This window comes from Haliotis asinina, chromosome 8 (genome assembly GCF_037392515.1).
Source record: "Haliotis asinina isolate JCU_RB_2024 chromosome 8, JCU_Hal_asi_v2, whole genome shotgun sequence".
Lineage (NCBI taxonomy): Eukaryota > Metazoa > Mollusca > Gastropoda > Lepetellida > Haliotidae > Haliotis > Haliotis asinina.
Genome location: NC_090287.1, coordinates 23,029,723 through 23,038,615, shown reverse-complemented (window position 1 = coordinate 23,038,615; position 8,893 = coordinate 23,029,723). Strand labels below are relative to the sequence as shown.

The 8,893-nt window shown below is 41.0% G+C and overlaps 1 pseudogene; it reads left to right on the top strand.

The window, feature by feature from the left end:
• The first annotated feature begins 6,985 nt into the window (after nt 1-6,985).
• Nucleotides 6,986-8,584, top strand: LOC137293462 (uncharacterized; annotated as a pseudogene).
• The last annotated feature ends 309 nt before the right edge of the window (nt 8,585-8,893 follow it).

Genomic DNA, 8,893 nt, shown 5'->3' with positions numbered 1-8,893 from the left:
TGAAAGAGCACATAGTCGGTCAAATACTTCACATAACCCTATGCACTTAAAACAACCCACGAATCCGTTGGTATATGACCAGATGGTGGCCACATGATTACTTACAAACACCTAGTTGCGGGTACAGCAACGTGCAGTAACCTTGGGCAAAGTACAGTGACAACGTGTCCTTGTCCACCCGGATGTGAATGGGTACCCGGTAAGGATGAGTGGTTGTAAGAGTTTTATGATCCCCAAGGAGTTGAGATTGATAATGTAATGTGTCGTTAGCTTAACATCCAATGATCGAGGGGGGGGGGGGGGGGAAATACCAGCACCTTGAGCATGTACTAGCTGTCTGGATATGTGCGCTATATAAATATCCTATAATAATATTAAAAAAACCAACAATACGCTAAGATCTCTTTGTACAACGACACCCAGATGCAAAATACTTCTTTTAGTTGTGATATCTGTTGTCCAACACATACAATCGTGTTTGGTGAGGTGACTTAAGGTTTTATCAGTTTTCTGAAATGTGTATCAGGGAAAGTGTGGATTGTACTACTTTCGGAGAAATACAGCCCGCTCGTGAACATGGGAATATTGACATTTATCTCCTTGCTATACTGGTATATATAAATCACTCAGCAAGGAACAATGTAGGAACATGTGTTTAATTATGTCATAACGTATTTCTGGCTGGATAGAACAGCGGGCATAACCATTTGATTATAAGGTTAAATATATTTACTAAATATTTTATTTTATTCTATGTTATCTTTCTAACATTTTGAATTGGACGCCGAAATATGTCTTGTACAAATCATACAATCAGATCAGGAGACCTTGGAATGCCGATGAAAATAAACAAACGGATTTCGAAATAAATACTCAAAACGATTAAAGCAACCAAACACCATTTAGATTTTGATTAAACCGGTGTAGTTTGGAAATGTATAACGAGTATTGTCACTGTGAACTAAATGTAGTCAACAGAAAGGGTAGTACTTAACAAAAGTGTTTCTTTACGCGACACAACCAGGGACAAACAAGGGGACGCCTGTAGACAGGAAACACAGTCGTGTGGTGATAACTCAGCTTGCTATGGGAAGGGAAGCTTATCGATGCAACCACACACATGCATATCACTCTGTGTTGACCTACTGGTCAACCACTAAACTTCACCAGCCGTCTCACCATCCCCTGGTGCACGATGGGTCCAACACGGCCACGTGACGTTTTGATGGTCATGGACAGTGTGTCATATGTTTCGGGGTTGACGTCAGTGTATGTGAGTTGCTTCCCTTTACTGTACCAGGATGGTGAGATTCGCCCGACAGTGACCTGCATCACTATATCATGTATAGGGACAGTTCACACAATGGTCCAAAGCTGTAGTTTGATGTTGATAGAGGTATCCCTGAAAAGGTCAGTTTACCAGTTGTCCAATCTCAGCTTGCATGTAATCACGAAAATGATTAGAACATATAATAATGCAATAAAAGGTTACAAGTATTCATATCAAGACCAGTGAAAGTGGTGTAAACCTAATATGCAAATACACTTACTTGTAGCTGATTGTTATGAAATTTCGATAGTTTTTAGATCAGATTTGTTTTATCTTCGAACAGCAGTTGTGGGTATATGTCAAGTTAGATCAAATATGTGCATGGCTGTCTGTGATTGATAGACACCGGTCGCATGATTAATCGATGGTTCCCTCACACATTTCCTCCTTACAGTTGGTGTCTCAACATCGGCAGAGTTGATTTTGTCAGTTGTAGCAGCGCTTCCTGATGGATAATATTCAGCTGACAATGGTGAGGGTTGTGTCGATGATTGTGGAGTTACTTTGGCTGACGTTATAGGTGAGGATTATCGAGAAACTCTGGTTGATGTTGTCGGTAATAACTGTGGAGTAACTATGGTTGACGTTGTTTCTTCTGACTGTTGAGTCACTGTGGTTGATGTTGCTGCTGATGTTTGTGGGGTCACTGTTGTTGACGGTGTTGCCGATGATTATAGATAGGTTCTTTCAGATGATTATTGAGTCACTGTGCTTGACGTTGATGCTGATGATTGCGGTGTAACTGTGCTTGACGTTGATGTTGATGATTGTGGTGTAACTGTGCTTGACGTTGATGTTGATGATTGCGGTGTAACTGTGCTTGACGTTAATGTTGATGATTGTGGTGTAACTGTGCTTGACGTTGATGTTGATGATTGTGGTGTAACTGTGCTTGACGTTGATGCTGATGATTGTGGTGTAACTGTGCTTGACGTTGATGCTGATGATTGTGGTGTAACTGTGCTTGACGTTGATGCTGATGATTGTGGTGTAACTGTGCTTGACGTTGATGTTGATGATTGTGGTGTAACTGTGCTTGACGTTGATGTTGATGATTGTGGTGTAACTGTGCTTGACGTTGATGCTGATGACTGTTTCGTCAATCAATACATTATCATTCGCAAAAATACAAATATCCCTAATTTATTTTGCCCAGTATATAACTGGCTCAAACATGACATCATTGCTGACGTACAGTAAAATCATCACTTTACAACTTTCCAAAACATTATTATCTAGTGTTTGGTATAACCACATAGGGCTTTCAAAGTCAGCACATAAAAACACTGAGTGGGACGAGTTATACATTGATGTTATCATTGATGTTATCACTCTTTCAGAAATGTGTATGAGCTTAAGATGTGATTGTACATGTTGTAGCCTGAAGTCGAAGAGCACGATAATGGTCTTGACAAACCGAGTATACAAATTAGGGTGAATCGTCGCGAGACTTTGGAAAGACTGAGAGGTGCGACTTAGACTAACAGCTAGTCTCTGAAATGAACATATTTTACTGAAAAATGTTCATAGTGAAAAAAAATAATGTAGTGAAATGGAGCCCTGAGACGTTCTTCATTTTCTGAAGATACGGAAATCTAGACTTGCCACATTTTCTAGACTTTCGTGGGCTTTCTTGGATATTTATTCTTCAGGGTCTGCACGACAGACTAGGTGCGACTCTGCTCTGGGAATTGTGACGTCTGATATGGCTTGAACCTACTTTTTGGATCGATTTTACATTCGTCAGACATATAAGTTAGAATTGCTGCGAAATGTCTAAAGATCAACTTATTTCAGCAGCGATTTAAAAAGAAAAACATTAGTTCAACTCGTCTCTGGCAGCCACAAGCTACCATGTCCTTATCTGGCTTCAGAGCCAGGGTGTCAAGGCGGATACAGAGGTGTGTGTACGTGCGTGCGCACCCCATTTAGTCCTGAAAGTCTAGTATATGACCATTGAAGCCCTTGTGAAAATCGTTGAAATTGAACTGTTCACAACCCCTCTCTCAGAAAGTAGTATCTGCCTTGAACTGCGTGTTAATCCACATATATTTCCATATGTGCTGTTCTTATGGATAACTTACCATGCATGCACTGAAACATATACTTTTCCACGTGATCATTTTTTCTTCGAAGCAGTAAAACATTTAACACTGGTTCTGTTTATTACCTGTGTGTCACAATAACTTTGCCTTTGCCATATCATGAACCTCGCCCAATACCGTCTAGGTAAGATGACAAGCACGTCAACCTGCCCGATCAGTCAGATACGTTTTCAGTCTTTCCTTATTGCAATCATAGTTGGCTGCTTCCTAACCAATCCCATCGCGGATCCTCCAGGCCTTTTCAGTGCTAGGTGCGATACAAACTTGAACAATATATCGGACAAACCTTTCCTATCAGTGCATTTATCTCTAACCTGTCCCTGTCCAGGTGTCCTTGTTACCTATCAGTACTGAACAACAAAAGAAACGAAACTGTTTTTTATCAAGGTTTTAAACAAGGTTTTACTTTCATGAGATTTCATTTTTTAAACTTAAGTTCCTTTGCTGTTCAGTATAAACAAGCGGTCAAAAGAAACGCCACCAAAATAAAACAACTGTAAATTGTCAAAATAATTGTCAGTCTCTTTTAAAATAGTGAAAAACACATCTCTCGAACACAACATGTGTATTCTCAGAGAACACTTGCACTTGCATTTCGTATTTTGTGATTTTACACGACTAAAACTGAAACTGTGGACATAGTTAGATGTATCAAATTAGGATATAAGAGCGAACCAGCTTTATTCTCTTACATCATGTCAATCGACTGACAACCAGGAACATGCCTCGTTTATCACCAGAGCAGAGGGAGAGAGCAATCAGCAATCGGTATGTTACAGATGGAACACACACAATACCATGTGGCTAGGACCATGGGATGCTGCAAATCCACCATCGGAAGACTTATCACACGTCTACGACAGACTGGCAGTACTGCAGAAAGGCCAAAGAGTGGTATGCTGAAGATCACTGGCTAAAAGGAGGACCGGTACTTATGGTTTCACTTGATGAATCGATACGTCACTGTGACGTCATCAAGCGCCAACAGCATTGGATATCAGACAGGGTGTGACCAGTCGACTCCGCATTCATGGTCACTGTGCCAATCGACTTTTCAAGGGCAAGACGTTGACGTGCCAACGCCGACGTGCCAAACTGAGATGAACCAGGACTGTGCGACAACGGCAGCTGCGAAACTGGTGAAGACTGAACTTTATTGACGAATGCAAGTTCCAGCTCTTCAGGATCTGTCCCCAGCTGAGCACCATGGGTAATAACTGTTACGTTATATTCGGAAACGCCAAAATCAGCCACTGACGAGAAACGCTCTGGCAGCTGCCCTGCAAAAGGACTGCGTCGGATCCCTAATCAGAAGACTCACCTATACCCAGTTCAACGCCGGGTTCGGGCATGCATCGCTGCTAGGGATAGCCACATCCGTTATAGAACAATGTGTGCTGCCCAGAAGGTTGTAAAAGCCCCCAGTCGATTCTGCATTGGTGATTGAATACTGGATCATGCACCTCAGTGTCATTCATGAGATCTTAGAAACAAATATATTATCTACACATCACTTCAATGGATTACCGACATTTACCGGCACATACAGCGCCGTGACAAAGGCAGTTTGTATATCAGTTACAGTGAATGTACAAAATGCTCACTTTGGCAGTTCACAAAATCGCCTATATACAACATCTGGATATGTTACATTTGAAAAGTCCAAATGCGAAAGCAAAACTATGGTGATGACCGCATATCAAACTAGAACTATATACAGTATATATCCGAACCGAACCGAGGGAAGTACGTTGCCAACCTTTGCTCGCTTCGCTCGCACGTAAGAAGACTGATCATTTTCACTATGCTGTGCCACCCATTTGCACTACAGTTTACCTGTGCTTGACGTCATCTGATACATGAGATCACAATGATTTGACTATTTATATAACTTTGTATAACAGAATGTCACATTTTATGATTAACCCTCTGGCTGCCACAGTGACATATATGCCCTTCCTCTTCAACTTTCAATTTGAAGGCCAATAAAAGACTAAAAATGAGGGTAGTTTCCTTCATAACATCGACTATCATATTAGACAAAGCAAAATTGTTGAAAATGACCTTTCAAACCAGTTGTCAAGAAGAAATCAAACGAAAGATATTGGGTGTGAAAACGAACTCTGTGCTCGTAGCTCTGCGTGGATTTGAAATGTAAACAAAGAAAAAATCGGTTTTTACACTGGGTAGCAGTTTTTCAAATTTTCAGACATCCATTCGTCGTTTCATTGATTGCATTGGCACAATACTTTTAGAAACTGCATGACAGGAGTATCTTATATCGGAAATTAGAAATAGATACAATTGAGGAAATTCAGATATTCATGCGAAATGTCAAAGTTTCTTTGCAACGTGACGCCATGACTGACGCAAAATCACACAGAACGACATTTCTAGCTTCCTTTCTTACTTGCATTGAAAACAGTGAAAACAAATAGTCGCTTTTGAAAGATGATTGGTGTATGGCATGTAATTTGCATGTATACTATTTTCAGTTTAAAACAAACGACTAGAAACAAACACTAACAACTATGTGATGCAAGATGAGTGTCAAAATCAATGCTGCAAGTGATTTCCCGTGTATGGGGGCTACTGGGTTGTGCACGTGCATATCATGCGTTGTGTTTAGGGGTGGTAACAGAGGGAAATAGTGGTGCGTTCATAAGATGTCGGTCCTTGAAACGTTTGTTAACGTTGACACTTCCTATTCAAAGTGAAAGTTCATTATCCTTACTTTTTTGAAGACTATATTACAGATATCATCAGACTGGTAACACTCATCGAAACACTGCAAACCTGAAATGAGTGAGCATACTTTTACGGAGGTTTTATGCCAGTAATAACACGGCGGGGAACACCAAATGTTGTGCCGACCGTACGCGGAATCGAACCCGGTTCCTTGGCGTGACGAGCGAACGCTTTAACCACTAGGATACCCCACCTCCCCTGAGGTCCAAGACACACCTATGATACCCAACCGCCTCTTTTGTGTAGCTACTAAGCTATATACTACAATGACATCGACACATGAAAAGTATGACAACATATATATCTTGACACTTTTAAGTACAGTATACTCCATAAGCTTAGATGACTACATGTGGATTCGTAAACAAAGGAAACGTACCCACATAAATAGTTCTTCACATTTTAGGATATTATCTCATTGAAAATGAACTATTTTATGACATATGTTTGTGTAAAGATGTAGATATTTCTGAACTGAAATGGATGAAAACGTGTACTTTGTTGAATGCGCTGAGTTGGGTATGGCGAATCCTCACTTCCCTTAATGGTGTATATGGCAGAGTGGCTATGTTGGAGAGTGAAGTCTGATATTGAAAGACGACGTACTAATATGGAGGAAGAAATATATTGTCTATGACGTCATGACAGTCATAACATTGCTACTGAAGTCACGTGACCCTTTCTATGACGTCACAATCATACCTTAGAGACACGCATTCCTGGAGACAAAGCGCTTCAGTCAAGTCACAGAAATACGACTCTGGCTATTTGGTCTCAAAACGTAACCATCCGTGAGTTAAACATGGCTCCAGACTTGGTGAAAGTCGGATTCAAGTTGTACCATTTACCAGACAATGTTGAAAGATGTCTTACAGACAAAGAAGGCAGAAGAAACACTGTCAACGTTGCCCTCCTCGGCTCCATCCGTGAACTGGGCCGGTGGAAACTTGAGAAACAGCTGACTGCCAAAGCTTCCTCTTCTGAAAGTGATGTGTGGGAGGTCAGTGTTGAGCTTCCGGTGTCCTCGTCCTTTGAATGGTCGTGGCTGGTGGTTGATGACAAGAAAGTCCTCTTCTGGGATCCCGCACAAGACAGAAGGTAAGGGAAAGCAATTCGACAAGTTTCAATTAGATATAGCATTTTAATGTTACAAATCCTTGAAGCCTAACCCCCGATTAAGAGGGGCGATAGTAGTTTGGGAGGATATGACAAAATGCTTTCACTTTAACATTTTTCGGAAGATGATTATTTCTCGGCAAACGTTAACTTACTTATCTTTCTAATGATTGGAAAAGAGAGGCTTAAGGTGAATTTGCAAAATATGTTTGTTGTCGTTTGTTGTGGGATAAGGTTAAAAAAATGAACCTTCCCGTTATTCCAGGACGCGACTGTCCTACCACCAAGGAGTGATGTATGCATCCTGGGGACGGGATCCCAACTATTTTGTATCCCAGACCTGTGCTCTGAAGCTGGAGACTCACTACTACTGTGAGGTTTATTTCCACCAACTGCGAGCATCTCTCCATCAGGGCACCCTGGAACAAACCATCGTCCACCTTGTCTCACTCCACCATCATCCAGGAGCAGACGATCGACATGGCCAAGGTGGCCAAGTTCTATGATGCCGTGGAGAACTGCGATGAACTTGCATCCTCAGAGATGAGTCACGTTACATCTGGGTGGCATTCACGACAGGAGACGAAAAATACACCATTTGTCAGTAAGTAGAGGAACCTACAAATACACGCATTTTCAGTTTTCAAGACAATCGGTGAAGTGTAAGGTTTACTCACTTAATGATATTAATATGTTTGCTGAAAGCTCCCTGTACCGGTTGTGTAGATCGGAGCCGTAATGCCAATCACTGAACTGTACGATCATTGTGTATGAAGAGTGTTGTTGACTGCGGATCTCACAAGAAAGCTTGCTTCAACGTTTATTCAAAAGTGTGTTCGCGGGGTTAAGAATGTGTGGACTGGTGAATTCAACTTTCTTGCAAGACATTAATTAAAAGAGTCAAAAAGGGAATATGTTTTGTCTAAATAGCGGTAATTACCCGCCGGTGCGCGAACACCAACACCTTGAACAACGCCATGCTCAAGTTGCTGCGTTTCTGTTTTCTGTTTCTGTGTCTAAGATCGATATGTCTATACACCGGGCTGAATTAATGGACTGCTCTCGGTCTATTTTGTCCATACAGATCGTATATTGTTCCTGCAGTGTTTCACAAACTTCATCTTTTATATTTTCAGTAACAGAAACTGAGAAAATGGAAGCCTTGAAACCAAAGAAACAGTGTGAACAGAAGCCAAGAACTTACAGGTCATTTATCAGGAAGATTTCAGGACTTGTGTGTCACGTGACCAACTTCCTGAGTGACTGTTACTACTGGCTGGAGTAGATGTGGTGTTGTCATGGATACTGAACTGTAGAAAACGCCTGTTTTCTGAAAAGAGTTTGTAAATACGTTGATTGGATCATTTTGTAAATATCAAAAAAATCATTCAAAGCGTTCGTTATTAAAAACGAAATTACAGATCTTGCTATATATGATTGGTGTACAACTGGTCATTTAAATGAAAACAGCCTTTCATTTGTACATTTATCCGTCAAAACGAATTAAAACTCATTCGCAACACACGTGTTATGTTTTCCTTCTAAGGGGTAGCTTTGTGAAAACCGAAGACCAAAGTTCGATTTCCCATGGCGA